The sequence below is a fragment of the Phalacrocorax aristotelis genome, unplaced genomic scaffold, assembly GCF_949628215.1.
Source record: "Phalacrocorax aristotelis unplaced genomic scaffold, bGulAri2.1 scaffold_92, whole genome shotgun sequence".
NCBI classification, from domain to species: domain Eukaryota; kingdom Metazoa; phylum Chordata; class Aves; order Suliformes; family Phalacrocoracidae; genus Phalacrocorax; species Phalacrocorax aristotelis.
This window is the reverse complement of record NW_027441286.1, coordinates 266,118-282,954: the sequence shown is the minus strand read 5'-3', so window position 1 is coordinate 282,954 and position 16,837 is coordinate 266,118. Positions and strand designations below refer to the sequence as shown.

General features: G+C 45.4%; 2 long non-coding RNA genes across 2 annotated transcripts in view; one reads left to right on the top strand and one right to left on the bottom strand.

The window, feature by feature from the left end:
- LOC142051274 (uncharacterized) overlaps nucleotides 1-16,837 on the top strand; it is an 88,477-nt gene that overhangs the window by 12,749 nt on the left and 58,891 nt on the right. The gene's annotated exons all lie outside the window — the stretch shown is intronic.
- On the bottom strand, nucleotides 6,383-15,262 carry LOC142051271 (uncharacterized). The gene is made up of 2 exons (XR_012658383.1): nucleotides 14,676-15,262; nucleotides 6,383-9,870 (listed from the first exon to the last, which is right to left on the bottom strand). It is a non-coding gene; the product is annotated as an uncharacterized LOC142051271 (long non-coding RNA).

Sequence of the window (16,837 nt, the reverse complement as noted above, 5' to 3'; positions counted from 1 at the left end):
TTAAACTCAAAACCGTAGCGCCTACACCCTAATGTGTTTGCTCATGGTTTTCTTTTGCAAGTTCTGTCATAACTTGTGGGGTGGTTGTTGTTATTACTTGTTTTTCTGGTGTTACCTACCATCTCTCTGTGTTTTGTGATGCTTCCAATTGTTCTGCTAATTGCTCATCCAATTTATTATATCTCGGTTTCAACTTTGGAATTCTGATCTGTTTTACTGGTACTAGTGCAAGGATACCTTGCTCTGCAGTCCTCTTTGCAGCTTTATCGGTCAGTCGTTTGCTTATGTTTACAGCCGTCTGGCCAAATTGATGAGCTTTGCAACGCTTTACCGCCACTTCTTTTGGTTTCTGCACGTCTTCCGGAAGTTGGAGAATTTCTTCTTTATGCTGTATTGATGATTCTTGGGCTGATGGCAGTCCTTTCTCCTTCCCAATAGCTCCATGATCGTGGATCACACCAAATGCACGTTTGGAATCAGTCTAGATATTTATCCTTTGTCCTTCTGCCATTCGCAGAGCTCGCTTCAATGCTACCAATACTGCTTTCTGTGCTGAGGTGTTTGCAGGCAGCACCCCTGACTCCGTTCCCTCGGCGGCGATAACGACAGCATATCCGGCCATTCGCTTCTCTTCTCGCCCAGAGCTTCTTCCATCTGTAAACAACTCCAGATCAGGATTTTCCCAGAGGTTTGTGTCTCAGGTCTGGTCTGCTGGAATAGACTTGTTCAATAGTTAGCAAGCGATCGTGTTCTAAATTGTCCGTAAGGTTTTCTGTTGTTAAAAACATAGCAGGATTCAGTATAGCAGTAGTCTTCGATTCCACATCGTCTTGTTCTAACAGAACAACTTGATATTTCAACATTCTGCTAAGGGATAGCCAACGACCCCCCTTTTGTTCTAAAACAGTCACCGCTATGTGCGGGACATATACTGTCATCTTCTGTCCCATTGTTAACTTTGGGGCTTCCCGGATCGGCAGCGCTGTTGTTGCTACTGCCCGTAAACACCTAGGCCATCTTTTACTCGCGTGGTCAGGTTGTTTGGAGAAGTAGCCCACAGGTCTCTTCCAGGTTCCCAGTCGCTGTGTCAGCACTCCAAGGGCTAAATGTTGTCTTTCGTGGACAAACAACTGAAAAGGTTTAGCGAAATCAGGTAGGCCTAATGCAGGGGCCATCATCGAGGCTCTTTTCAGTTCTTTGAATGCCGTTTGGCATCCGGGCGTCCAGGTTAAATATTTATCCTTTTGAGTCTTTCAATGCCTCAAATAATGGTTTTACATACAGTCTATAGTTCAGAATCCAGAGCTGATGCTATTTCATTGTTTTCAGAAAAGCTCTCAGTTCCTTTGGGCTGCTAGGTTCGGGAATTTGACAAATAGTTTCTTTCTTTTCACTTTCTAATTGTCTTTGTCTTTGAGATATTTCAAATCCTAAATAAATGGCTGCTTCTTTTCCTATTTGGGTTTTGTTTCTGGAAACTCCGCATCTTCCTTGGCCCAGAAAATTTAAAAATTTCAAAACATTTTTCTTTACTTTGTGCCGCTATCAGAATGTCATCCGCATTCTGTAACAAGATGCCTCTCCCTGGGTTCTGTTTTTTCTATATCTCTAATTTTTTTTTGCCAGCTGAGTCTCAAGTATCGTAGGACTATTTTTAAATCCTTGTGGAAGTACGGTCCATGGTAGCTGTGTCTTTCATTCTGTGGTGGGGCTTTCCCATTCCAAAGCAAATAGGCTTTGACTTTTTATGCCTGGAGGTATGCAAAAGAAGGCGTCCTTCAAATCTAGTACAGTAAACCATTTATGCTCCTCCTTTAAAAGAGGTCAGTAAAGTGTATGGATTAGCTACTACCGGATGTATATCTTGGACCACCTGATTTATAGCCCTTAAATCGTGAACTAGCTAATACTCTTTGCCTCTAGATTTCTTTACTGGCGACACAGGAGTACTATATTCTGATTCACATTCCACTAAAAGCTCATATTCTGAAAAATTTTATAATTAACTTCTGTAATCCTTTTCGAGCCTCTCGCTTAATAGCGTATTGTTTTTGTCTTACGGGCTTGGCTCCAAGCTTTAAGGTTACTTTTACCGGCTCTGCCCACTTAGATCGCTCCGGAGCTCCGCTCGCTCAAACCAAAGGAATTACTACGTTTTCCACTTCCTCGGGAACCCGTTCCTCCCTGGAGGAATCCTGTAACATAAACGCTCTCGCCTCTGTGGCTTTTGATTCTGGTATTAGTGATTTAATCTCTCCATCTTTAAAAGTTACTTGAGCATCTAATTGACCTAATAGATCTCGTCATAACAGAGGCAGTGGACATTCAGGCATATGCAGAAACTGGTGAGTTGCCCATTGCTTCTCCAATTTAAACTTTAATGGCTCTGAGAGGGGCTAATTTTTCTTTGCCCTGTTGCGCTAGCAACATCTACTGATTTATGATCAAATTTCTCTTCACGTGTATTCAATACCAAATAAGTGGCTCCCGTATCTACCAAAAATTCTATTTCTTCATTCCGTAGCTTCAGTGTAACCAGGTGTTCAGCTAGGGTTGATTCCCCTGGTCTCCTTCATGCCAAGCTACTTCAAGCATTTAACCCAGATCTCTGGATTCAGGTTGTTCTAGTTTCTGAAGGTTGTTTTCTCTCCCCCCGCCCCCATCTGGGGCTGATTGTCTTATGAATATAGAGACCAGCTGAATTGCTTTTTCTGGTTTTTCTGGGTTCAAATGAGTATATTTTCTGGTGGTCACCTTCAGTCTTTCCATAAAGGCTGAAGGGGACTCACTTAATTCTTGTCTCACTTCATAAATTTTGACCAATTTATTGCTTTTGGCATTGCTTGTCTTACTCCAAATAAAATCTCTCTCTGACATCTAGTCAACATTCCCCTGGGTCCTGGCTGATTAGGGTCCCACTCGGGATTTGTAGATGGAAAATTCTTATTCATTGTTCTCTGTAAATTCCCGTTAGCATGTGCTCCCTGCACCTGCCTTCTGGCTGTATTCCATACTATTTTCTTGTCAGTTTCATCAAGCGAAGTATCCAGTATCACAAGTAGAGCAACACTCTTTCAAGTTCTCACCACGTTTTCCTCTTTTCAGAAACATTGCCGTAGAATCTTGTGGACATACCTCACGCTGTTTCTGCTGCTCGGGATGATTCCACGGTGTAAAGAACAAATCAACATATGCCACTTCTTCCCATTTGCCTTCCCTTTTTACAAAACAACATTAATTGCAAGATGGTACGATATTGCAATGTCTCGTGTTCTGGCCATTTGTGCCCACCTTCCAATTGATACGTTGGCCACCAATGATTGCAATATTCAATTAATGGTTTCCGAGTTAGTGGGTCACCGCCCCCGACGTCTTTCCAGTGCTTCAAAATACATCGCAAAGGTGTTCTCTGTGGGATAGGTTTCCTACTCAGTAATGCTCCCGTCTCCCAGTCGACTAGTAGTTGTGATAGCGCACTATCACAAATACTAGTCAGAGGGACTCCAACCCCCGTTAGAGGTCTCACTGGAAATCTGCCACTGGGATCTGTAGCCCCCTGCTAGATATCCCTGGAGACTTCAACCCCCTGTTGAAGACTCCCCTACCCTCAGGTCCCGCTCCACAGGCTTTCGCCTAGCAGAGACTTACCAACCGAGGCACCTCTTGGCCCCGACCCTGCGTGGCTTTCGCCGCGCCTTACGGGCAGGCCTGTGGGACTCAAACCCGCTATCCTATCCTATGTGGGAAACTAACCCCACGTATTATTCTACCTAAGTTTCTTCTTCAAAGAATGCCTTGTTTACCTCAATCCAGGGGATCTTGCTCAGAATTCTCTGGCCCGGGGATCGGAAGCTCTCCCGGAGAATTCCTCGGGGCCGGCTGCAGGTCCCACGATCCCACGGATCCGTCGAGATTCAAAAGCAGGTTCCCACCTGGGGTGCCAAAACTGTTACCGAAAAACGCGTTAAAATCGGAAACGACTCCTCAACACCAATTTAGTATTAAAGAGCAGGCATTCTATATTCACGGCGCCGGATGCACGGGGGATCGCTCCTCCTGGCGTGCGTACCTCACGCACCTTTCCTGTACAATTTGTAGATGAAAATTTTACATACTCATACATAGTCGTTATTGTCTTGTCTAGCGATGGGTACAAACTTGCTCGTTCCGTATGTCAATCACTGCGCAGGCTCGGTTGTCCTCTTCCGTTGTTCTCTTCTGAGTAGGTGGTGTTACTTGGGTCGGTGGTGGTCTGTGAGTCGGTGGTCGCGATCTCCCCCTGCCGGAATTACCTTTTAGCTTCTCGGCTCTTACTCTTGGCAGTCTTGGCTAGTTTTCTCAGTCCGCTAAGCGAAACCGCGTTTTGTCATCCTTTTCTGACAGAAGCATGTTGTCTGTTGTTCTGCTGACATTAACGATCGCCTAGGCACTAAAATGCAGATCGACAGGTGCGCTGATTGGTACGCTCCATGTTCCCGTAATGGAACACCGTCTCTGGTTGGTTGATTTCATCGCTTTGGTTACACCTGTTCCTGTTGTTCAGTTTCTTCTTTTTTGGCTTTGTGTGATTCTCTCTGTGATTCTGTTTTTCTCTGCCTCGCTTTTCCCAGCTCCCCGTCCCTCACTTTTAATGCCCGTTATCCTTCACCAGCACACTCTCCCTTGGTTCCCATCCTCGTTTCTGAATTCCTCCTGCTTTGCCACGTAGCCCGTGACTTTTTTCTTAATCTCTCTCTGTCTGCCTCAACGCTCCCCCCGTGCTTTTTAATTCGTCTGCTCTGCTCTGTACCCTGCTACTGTTCTTGCCTTTCTGAGTTCTTCTCTGTCCAGCTCCCTTTCCCTATTCATGAATTCCTGTTCTTCCTGCAGCCACCGCTGTTCCCTGTGACCTCCATCTCTCTCTGTCCAGCTCCCTGTCCCTAGGTTTTAATTCCTGCCTCTGCCCGCTGTAGCCTGTCTAGATGTTTCTCTCGGCCTCTCTCTCTGTCCGGCTCCCTCTCTCTGTGTTCTAATTCCACGTTCTCTGTCACGTGGACCCGTGCTATTTGTTTGTCCTCATCTCTCTCTGTCCAGCTCCTTGCTGCGACGTTTTATTTCCTCATTTCCTCCCTCTCTGTCTTTGTAGCCCATTGCTGTTGGTTTGTTTTTTTTCTTTTTTTTCACTTGTTTCTTCATGTGTCTCTGTCTGCCTCCCAGTCCCTGATCTTTAATTCCTCCTTCCCTGTAGGCCGCTGTTCCTTTTTTCCATTCTACATTGTGTTCTCTTTGGTCTCGTGTTCTTATTCATTGATTCCCTCCTCGCTGCCCTGTGGCTTGTCCCCATTTTATTGTTGCTTCTCTCTCCCTCTCTCTGGCTTCTTGCCCCTGTTTTTAAAATTCCTCCCTCTCTTCTCTCTTCCCTGTAGGCCGTGTGATCTTTAGCCTTTCTCCATGTCTTTCTGCCCAGCTCTCTGTGTCTATTCATTAATTCTTCCCTCTCTGCCCTGTAGCCTGTAGCTTCTGTCCTTTCTCCATCTTGCTGTCCCTGGCTCCCGCGTGACCCTATGCTAGAATTGTTTCTCTCTTCTCTCCGTACGCATTGCGATTCCTTTTGCTCTCTGTCTCCCTTTGGTTTTTTTCTTTTTTTTTTTCTGGCTCCCTGTCCCTAATTCTTAATTCTCTGCCTTCTCGTGCCCCATGGTTTGTTCTGTGGGGTTCTCTCGCGGTTCCCTCGCAGTTCCCTCCAGTCCATACTGGGCTATATTGGTCTAGTCCATACTGGGCTATATTGGTCTAGTCCATACTGGGCTATATTGGTCTGTCCCGGCTTCCTCCCACTTCTTTCCCAGTGCCTCACAGTAGGTCCCGGTTCCGTCCATGGGATGAACTGTGAGGGAACTGTGAGGGAACTGTGAGGGAACTGTGAGGGAACTGTGAGGGAACTGTGAGGGAACTGTGAGGGAACTGTGAGGGAACTGTGAGGGAACTGTGAGGGAACTGTGAGGGAACTGTGAGGGAACTGTGAGGGAACTGTGAGGGAACTGTGAGGGAACTGTGAGGGAACTGTGAGGGAACTGTGAGGGAACTGTGAGGGAACTGTGAGGGAACTGTGAGGGAACTGTGAGGGAACTGTGAGGGAACTGTGAGGGAACTGTGAGGGAACTGTGAGGGAACTGTGAGGGAACTGTGAGGGAACTGTGAGGGAACTGTGAGGGAACTGTGAGGGAACTGTGAGGGAACTGTGAGGGAACTGTGAGGGAACTGTGAGGGAACTGTGAGGGAACTGTGAGGGAACTGTGAGGGAACTGTGAGGGAACTGTGAGGGAACTGTGAGGGAACTGTGAGGGAACTGTGAGGGAACTGTGAGGGAACTGTGAGGGTCATAAATTGAGACCACAATGGATCATAATCCAATTAGAATTTTATTAATTGTAGCAAGTAGAATATGAGCAAATACAGCGCTGGACGGCAGGGGAGTCTGCGCTCCGCCAACTGCCGTCCTGAGCAGTTCAAACAGTCTCTCTTTATACATCTTTACTTCCATGTTCAATGAGATAGTGGAGGTACTTTTCGCATGCTTCAGTTGTTGTTAGGGGGTCGTTTCCTGCTTCCTGGTGATATATGGGGTTGCTTGTCTTATCTCTGTCGATAAGTTTGGACATCTGATGGTTATCTTGCATAAACACGCCTGGGAGGTATTCTTCGCATGCTTTACATTGAGCTTTAACATAAGTCTTAATAAACAATACCTTAGTTCAGTTTCTCACAATCCCCCCTTTTTCTTTTTATCCTATTATTGTTTATTAGACACTACTTTCATTTTCGACACTGCAGGCAAATCTTCTTCCACAATTCCGACATTTATCATAACACTCACAAGGTAATATCTCACAATTACAATCATAGTTCTTATGTGGCATTATGCATTCACAACAATCGTCATCTTCATTAATAGATACACTCTTATATTTTGCTTCAGACCTTGTAGTCAAAATAAGCAATTTAGCTGGGTCAAACCGTTCTTTAATAAAATGTAAAATACAGCGTAATATACAAGGTCCAAATATAAGTCCCAGAATCAACATAATAAACGGTCCTGCTAAAGCAGACAACAAAGTGGTTAGCCAAGGTGAAACATTAAACCAGCTTTCATACCATAACTTGCCCGCTTCACGATCTTTTTTACGTTGTTCTAACCTTTTCCGGAGTTCAGACATGGTGTCTTGGACTACTCCCGTATGGTCAGCAAACGAACAACATTCTTCATTGAGAGCTACGCATAACCCTCCTTCCTTTAAGAACAATAGGTCTAATCCTCTCCTATTTTGCAGCACCACTTCTGATAAAGATTTTACTGAAGTGGCTAAATTTTGAATAGATTGCTCTATTTTTGCTAAATCCTCATCTACAGCCATCTGCAAATTTTGCAACTCCTGACCTTTTACCAGGGAGGCTATGCCTGTACTTGCTCCAACTCCACCCGCTATCAGCAGTGTAGCTAGGGTTACTGCCGTAATTGGCTCTCGTTTTTGTCTATTCAGGTTTCCTTCAAAGTGGCGTAGCACCTCCTCAGAGGTGTGATAGATTAGGCGAGGAACAATAATCACCTGTATGCAAAACTGAGATTCATTAAACACGTTCAAGGATAGGCAAGGCGTTATTCCGATGTCTGAACAAACCCATTTAGCTCCTGGTGTCGGGATAGCCCATTTGTCCTTTTTATTTTTGTGTTTCTCTATATTGGTGTTAGTGACTGTTCGGCTGCACAAAGGCTGATACTTTTCGGGCACTGTGCCTATACATTTTCCCTGACCCGTTACTAATTGAATAGTAATTCCTTGCGTATGATTCTTCTGGTCATCCCATTGACATTCTTGTGGGTTTAAACCATTAGACCATCGAATCATACCTGGTTTTCCAACTGCCTCAAAATATGGTGGTCTAATATTATAACATAACCAGCATTCTTCAGTTAAATTTGGTTTGCTTTCATTAAGGGCACGATAAGAGGCTTGCATTAGATTCCATAAGGGGTCCTTGGGTTCTGACAACTCTAGATCTCTGGATAAAGAGAATTCAGTCACAGCATCATTAGTTGTTTTCGAAGGAGAGCCTGAGGAAGGGGTTATGACAATTACGGGGGCCATCTTTTCTTCAGAGGAAGTGAGCGGATTCAGGACCAGATTTGGTCCTATTGGCAAAGGATCGTGGGGCATCGGTTTCTTCATAATTTGAAAAATACCCCCTCTATCTACACCTTGTTCATAATATCTAATTCCCCAAAATTTTCCTACAAGCCAGAAGTCCTGACTAGGATCTTTTATGGTTATATTAATGCCTGTACATCCAATATCTTTATGATTACATATACCATTATAGTAACTATCTGTGTAGCTCCAATTTCTCTTTTGACATATTTGTGGTGACCATTTGATTTCTAGATTTTGATCTCCAGATGCAGACCATTCAGAGGCCCATGTTTCGCATCCCCAGTATGCACAATAATAATGGTCTGGACGATTACAGTATGATTTACCAGGGTTCGATGCCGGGCATATATAAATTGGCTTGCAATTCTTATCCATTTCTTCATCGATTAAGTAACGCAAACTTATATTGAAACTAACTGTTCCCCCCTCCATAATTTGTGCTTGGATTGGCTTATTTGGATATTGTATGTTTATTATTGTCCAATTCATGGGTTCATGAGGGTTTCCTTTTCCATTTGTTTGGGCTATTATCGATAATAAAACTAACGATATACCAGGAAAAAGGGTGTCTGTCAATTTTTCCAATTTAAGTACACTTTTACCAGTCTTGGGGAAGTTCGACCATAGCTGCTCTTGCGCCTCATTGTTCTGGTTCTTTTCTCCACAGTTTGTTCCTCCTCTGCCTCGCCCGTCGACTCGGTTGCTTCGAGCCATGGGGTGTACCATCTTCTTGGCAGCAAGGGAAATCTTCAGGAGAACAGCTGTTTCAGGCTTTCTGCCTGTTTATATAGGCCTCCCACTTTGCAGCTTTAACTAATGAGACTAAGCAAGACACAGCTAGTACTTCCCTTCTGCACTTTGTAGCCAAAATTTCAACCACAAAGGGGATTGATTCGTTGGAATGGTAACAATAATACTAAGGGTTTATTCCTTTGGCAAAACTTTCCACCATTCATGGGATCCTCGAATAATTTCTTGTTCCGACTCTAATTTTTATTTTTATTTTTATTTTTTTTTTTTTTAATTTCCACTCAGTGAGAGTTCTTTGGATTTTCCAACACTGTGTGCAAACTCCTATCGGAGGGTATCCATATTCACAGTGTGTCCACCATTTATCCTGGCATACCTTACACTTGCAACGAGCAAATGGATAACAATCGCAGTTCAAATGATTGCATCTAATTTGTGTATCTAAAATGCTTATTAGCTTTTCCTCTATATTCAATATTGTGTTACTACATAAGTTTAGCAATTTCCTTCAACACACTTCGTACGCTTCTATATATAATAGATTAAAAAAGATAATTATAGCAAATATAAACAGCAATATACACTTTATACCAAAAGGTAATGCGGCAAAATAATCAACTAAAGTTCTTATCATTACGTTATCTTTTCAGAGTTATCTTGGTGTCACCTGGAGTACTGATTACTTTCCAGTAGGGTCTCGTCACTGGGCCTTTAATGCGACTGGCATGAGTCCATCCACGCTCAGCAGTCCGGACAGCTGTTTCTGTTGTAAGCAAAACAAGATAAGGTCCCTCCCAATTGGGTTTTAGGGTTTCTTCTTTCCACGTTTTAACCAATATCCAGTCCCCAGGTTTAAAATTGTGAATTTTTAAGTCCAATGGGGGTCGTTGCACAATTAGTCCATGTTCCCAAAGCTTGTTACGATGTTCTGCTAATTGTGAAACATATTCATTAATCACATGATCTCGAATTAAAACATTTGTTTGTGGACTTTCGATTCTATAGGGCATTCCATACACCAGTTCAAACGCTGATATCCCTACATCTGCTCGGGGCCTGGTTCTGAGAATTAATAGTGCCATGGGTAGGCACTTAACCCATGATAATTTGGTTTCTATCATTAATTTAGTCAAAATAGTTTTGATTTCTCCGTTCATCCTTTCAACTTTTCCCGAACTTTGTGGATGCCATGGCATATGATATTCCCACTTAATACCTAAACTTCCTGTTAGATTTCTAACAATTTTTGACACAAAGTGTGTCCCTCTGTCTGAATCGATTACATCGGGTACTCCATATCGAGATATAATATGTTCAAGTAATACCTTAGTAACTTGGTTAGCAGTTGCTTTAGAGGTAGGAAAAGCCTCAACATAATGTGTTAAATGATCCACCATCACTAATAAATATTTGTAACGCCCTACCCTGGGTAGTTCAGTAAAATCCACTTGTATGTGTGAGAAAGGTCTGTATGCTGGGGAACGTCCTCCAAGAGGTTTTCGTCTCATGTTGTTTCGATTAACCTTTTGACAGGTCTCGCAGGCTGCAGTGACTGCCTTTGCTATGTTATATACGCTTATACAGGCAAACTGTTGATTGAAATGATCAACTAACGCCTGGGTTCCCCAGTGTGTTTTACTGTGTATTTTTGAAAAGATTTCGAGTGCTATGCCCTTCGGCAAGACTTCTCTCCCATCTGGCAATATGTACTTACCATCTTGTTCCTTAGCTCCCATTTGTTCTAGTTTTTCCTTTTCTGCAGACTCAAAACTCAAATTATTACTAACAGGTACTTGCTGCATAGTCAAAATCGTACTATAATTGCCTGCTACTCGTTTTGCTTCTGTATCAGCTGCATTATTTCCTCTAACTTGATAACTCGTGCCTCGCTGGTGTCCCTTTATATGTACAACTGCTATTTTATTTGGTATTTTCAATGCCCCCAGAACTCGCCGAATTAATTCTGGGTGTATCAGTTCTTTTCCCTGTGAGTTAACAAATCCTCTCTCCTCCCATATTTTCCCAAAGGTATGTACTACTCCGAACGCATAGCGTGAGTCTGTATATATAGTTCCATCCTTTCCCTTCAGTGACACTAAGGCTTTCCACAATGCGTACAGCTCACAGGCTTGAGCCGACCAGCTGGCACTCAGGGGGCCCGATTCTATTGTCCTAAATTCTCCTTTATCCAACTTAATGATGGCATACCCTGACAATCGTTTACCTTCCACTATTCGAGATGACCCATCTATAAAAATTATTTCTCCATGTTGTAATTCCTCTTCTTCTAGATCTGGTCGAATTCGTGTTTGTTGTTCAATCGTTTGAAGACAATCGTGTATTAACTCAGTACTTTCCCCTGGGTATAAAAATTCTGCAGGGTTAACCGCTCCGACAGTCCTTAGGGACAGTTTTGGAGATTCTATGAGTATTCCCTCATACTTTAGTAGTCGGCTATCTGTAAGCCATTTTTCTACTTTTTGTTGAAGCACCCCCCTTATGTTATGAGGCGCATATAGGACAACTTCCCCATTGAAGGTAATACGATTCGTTTCTTCAAGTAATAAGGCAGCAGCAACAACGATTTGTAAACAACTTGGCCAACCCCTGCTCACAGGATCCAACAGCTTTGATAAGTATGCTACTGGTTTCTTTTGTCCCGCCCATTCCTGAGTTAATACTCCGAATGCTGTTCCTTCATGTATGTTAACGAATAAATGGAATGGCCGCTTTAGATCTGGGAGGCTTAAAACCGGTGCTTGACTTAACTCCCTTTTGAGGCTGATAAACTGATCTTGATCCTGAGGGGTCCACTTGGGTATTTTGTCTTTAGACAGTTGTTCATACAAGAATTTAACTTTAAAGCTGTAATTCTCTATCCATTGTCTACAATACCCAAATAGCCCTAATGCTTGTCGAATTTGCCTCTTAGTGACAGGCATAGGTAATTCCTGAATTCCCTTAATGCGCTCCGGATCCAATATCTTCTTGCCGTTAAACAAATAATGCCCCAAATATTTCACTTTTTCCTCCACAAATTGTAACTTTTCTTGTGATACCCGTAGTCCCTGTTGTGCAAGAAAGTTTAGAAGTCGAATGGTTTCTTTTCTTACATCCTTCTTATTATTCCCTGCTATGAGTAGATCATCTACATACTGTAACAGCACATTTCCCGTTTGTACCTGGTATTCTTTTAAGATCTCTTCCAGGGCCTGTCCAAACAGGTTAGGGGACTCAGTGAACCCTTGGGGGAGCACGGTCCATCTCAATTGCTGTCTGCGGCCTGTCTCTATGTCTTCCCATTCAAAGGCAAAATAATCACGGCATTCTTCTGCCAGTGGACAGGCCCAAAAGGCATCCTTTAAATCAACCACACTATACCAGGAGTTATGGGGTCCTAGCTTGCTTAGCAGTGTGTATGGATTTGCTACTACAGGGAACCGGGTGATAGTTCTTTTGTTTATTTCCCTTAAATCATGTACGAGCCGATATTTCCCATTTGGCTTCCTTACAGGCAAAATGGGAGTGTTAAAGGGTGACATACAAGGCTCTAAGATTCCTTGTGCTAATAATCGATCAATTTCTGGTTTCAATCCTCTCCGTCCTTCTAGGGATATGGGATATTGCCTTATCCTCACAGGTATGTGGGGTTCGGAAATTTGAATTTTAATCGGTGGGATTTCCAGTTTACTTATTGTATCCGGAGAGTACCAGACATCGGGGTTAATTTGTTTTTGATCATCTACGGTCAAAGGATAAGCAGACACCGTTAGCTCTTGATTTTTTACTTTAATTTCTAATTGCAATTCAACAATTAAATCTCGTCCTAACAGATTAAATTCTGCTTCAGGGACGAGCAAGAGTTCACCCATTCCAAATTTATTTTCAGTTTCGAATACCACATTTTTGATTTTGCTTACTTTAAAGGGTTCTCCTTTTGCCCCAATTACTTGTACCTTTTCAGGGGAAACTTTACATCCCTCAGGTATTTGCCTAATAGTCGATTTCTCAGCCCCAGTGTCTACTAAAAAGGTGAACTCTTGTTTATGGGGACCTATTTTTAATTTTATCAAGGGCTCATGATGACTCCGGTCCCCTAAGATATAGAGCCCCTGACTCTCCTATTCCGTTTTTAATATTTCCTCATCCCTGATCCTTTCTCTGCAATTCGTCTTTATATGTCCCTTCTTTCCACAGTAAAAACAACATCTCTGTTCCTTCTTTACTACCACGTTCCCTTGTTTCGTTCCAGCAGATCTGTGTTCACCAGTCCGCCCTTTGCGATCCTCTCTGACTGCTGCTACCATCATTTTTACTTGTCGCTTGCTGCTCTCTTCTTCCCGCCTTACGTAGACTTTCTGAGCTTCCCTCAATAATTCATCCAACCCTCTATTCTGCCAGTCCTCTAACTTTTCAATCTTCTTTCTGATATCTTCCCATGATTTTGCCACAAACTGAGTTTTGAGGAGCGCTTGCCCTAAAGGGTTGTCTGGATTTACCCCAGAATACAGCTGAAGGGCTTTCCTCAGTCGTTCCAGCCACTCAGTAGGGCTCTCATCTTTCTTTTGTATTTCATTAAATGCTTTATTGATATTCTGGCCACGGGGTACTGCTTCTCTAATCCCTTGAATTACTATAGTTCTCAGGTCCTGCATATGAGTTCTATGCACCGGATCCTGATTATCCCAATTAGGTCTTTGAAGTGGCCATTTAATATCTGCTTGGGGTCCCTGGGCATGCTGAGCATCCCACAGTCTCATTCCTGCTCGCCTGATCATATCTCTTTCCTCGGTAGTAAATAATTGACCAAGGATAGATTGCATCTCATCCCAAGTATAAAGATTTGGTCCCAAAAATTGATCTAATCTTTCTGCCACTCCGAGTGGGTCTTCAATTAGGTTTCCCATCTCGGTTCTTTTAAAATCTCGTAGGTCAGCCGAACTTAGGGGCACAAAAATATATCCAATCACAGGTTGGGGTCCCCCCATGGGCATTTCCCTTAAAGGATACATCTGAGCTGCCCCTTTTTGACTCCTAGTTACGCGTCTAGGAGGAGGGGGAGACCCTTGTTCCGATTCTGGTGGGGGAGTGGGTGCTCTGGGGACCTCTGAAGGGGCTGCGGGAGCAGGAGGAGAAATATAGGGAGGGGGGCTTAGAAGGGTTTCGTCTAACTCTTCCTTCTTTTTCTTTTGTTCAGTTTTTACTTCATTCAGTGGATAAAGTCTAGCTCTCGGTCTTTCTAGCCACACTTCCGCATACTGACTCTCTTCTGGGTTAAGGGGTTTTTTATTGTTAACCCAGAGGTTTAATTGTTGTCTGACCCAATCCTCTTCTGACCCATAGACTGGCCAAACGTCATCTTTAGAAATCTTCTTCCCTCCCCATATCCTAGTACAATATTTTATCATTTTTTGTTTATCTTTCCCTAGGGTTCCAGGGAAATATCTCCAATTGTCTAGGATATATGCCAGAGGGGTATTCTTAGGTACAGTGGGTACCTTTCCCATGGGAGTCGAAGGCTTGCTGCCCTTCGCCCCCATCTTCTGGAATATCCACAAGCGCGCACTCACTCGTTCCCCTTGTTCCTGGCCCAGTCCCTCGCGGGAGATGGGAAACGCAGTACTTAAGGGTCCGCACTCGCCTGGTTCAATATAGCGAACCTCTCACTCGTTATATTCCAGGAAACCCAATCCCGCCCGAACGGTAAACCCGCGAACAAATTCGCCATATACTTACGCGCCCTGCGTCTTCGTCCGGACTCCCGTGCACAGAATTTTTATGGGATTTTACCGGTTTCTCCTTTGCTCATCATTCTAGAATTTAGGTTCGTCGGTAAGGTTGAGGTAAGCTGTCGGTCGCGGGGCCGCGGATTGCCGCGGGGCGCCTCCCCGGAGGACAGAAGCTCACCGTTCCTTATCCGAGTCACGGCACCAAATTGTCATAAATTGAGACCACAATGGATCATAATCCAATTAGAATTTTATTAATTGTAGCAAGTAGAATATGAGCAAATACAGCGCTGGACGGCAGGGGAGTCTGCGCTCCGCCAACTGCCGTCCTGAGCAGTTCAAACAGTCTCTCTTTATACATCTTTACTTCCATGTTCAATGAGATAGTGGAGGTACTTTTCGCATGCTTCAGTTGTTGTTAGGGGGTCGTTTCCTGCTTCCTGGTGATATATGGGGTTGCTTGTCTTATCTCTGTCGATAAGTTTGGACATCTGATGGTTATCTTGCATAAACACGCCTGGGAGGTATTCTTCGCATGCTTTACATTGAGCTTTAACATAAGTCTTAATAAACAATACCTTAGTTCAGTTTCTCACAGTGAGGGAACTGTGAGGGAACTGTGAGGGAACTGTGAGGGAACTGTGAGGGAACTTGTGAGGGAACTTGTGAGGGAACTTGTGAGGGAACTTGTGAGGGAACTTGTGAGGGAACTTGTGAGGGAACTTGTGAGGGAACTTGTGAGGGAACTTGTGAGGGAACTTGTGAGGGAACTTGTGAGGGAACTTGTGAGGGAACTTGTGAGGGAACTGTGAGGGAACTGTGAGGGAACTGTGAGGGAACTGTGAGGGAACTGTGAGGGAACTGTGAGGGAACTGTGAGGGAACTGTGAGGGAACTGTGAGGGAACTTGTGAGGGAACTTGTGAGGGAACTTGTGAGGGAACTTGTGAGGGAACTTGTGAGGGAACTTGTGAGGGAACTGTGAGGGAACTGTGAGGGAACTGTGAGGGAACTTGTGAGGGAACTGTGAGGGAACTGTGAGGGAACTGTGAGGGAACTTGTGAGGGAACTTGTGAGGGAACTTGTGAGGGAACTTGTGAGGGAACTTGTGAGGGAACTTGTGAGGGAACTTGTGAGGGAACTTGTGAGGGAACTTGTGAGGGAACTTGTGAGGGAACTTGTGAGGGAACTTGTGAGGGAACTTGTGAGGGAACTTGTGAGGGAACTTGTGAGGGAACTTGTGAGGGAACTTGTGAGGGAACTTGTGAGGGAACTTGTGAGGGAACTTGTGAGGGAACTTGTGAGGGAACTTGTGAGGGAACTTGTGAGGGAACTTGTGAGGGAACTTGTGAGGGAACTTGTGAGGGAACTTGTGAGGGAACTTGTGAGGGAACTTGTGAGGGAACTTGTGAGGGAACTTGTGAGGGAACTTGTGAGGGAACTTGTGAGGGAACTTGTGAGGGAACTTGTGAGGGAACTTGTGAGGGAACTTGTGAGGGAACTTGTGAGGGAACTTGTGAGGGAACTTGTGAGGGAACTTGTGAGGGAACTTGTGAGGGAACTGTGAGTAGGGGGGCGGCCCCCCGGGCCCCAGCCCCCCCCCCCCGCCTGGGGCCAGGGCGCCGCGGCCGCCGGCCCCTTCCTCCTCTGCCCGCTCCCGTCGCAGACGGCTCGGTATGTGTCACGAGCGGCAGCCCCGTTCAGCAGCTCTCGGAGGGCGCGCGGCTGTGCCCGGCCGTGACCGGGGCCCGCAGGGGTTTCCCGCTCGCCCCGAGAAGGCGCTGGCCCCGAGCCGGCGCGTCCCGCCCCGCCCGGCCCTCGGCGCCCTCGCGAGCTGAGCGCGGCCCGGCCAGCAGGGGGCGCTGGCGCTCACCGGCTGGGCGCGGTGGCGGGGCCGGTGGGGGCCGTTCCTTCCGGCCGCCCTTTAAGGGCCGCCCCGCGGGGCTCGGGCTTCCGGTGGCGCGTGCGCGGCGCGTCGGAGCGGGGGCGGGAGCGGTGCGTGTGGAGGCCGAAGGGCCGGTGCGTGTGGCGGCCGGGTCGCGAGGCGTCCCTGTGCGGTGCCGGGGCCCCTCTGCGGCCCGGCGTGGGAAGCCCGCGGCCGGCGGAGCCTGCTGGGAGCTGGGCGGGGAGCGCCGCGGCGGTCCGGCCGCCGGCAGCCATCCCCTGCGGTG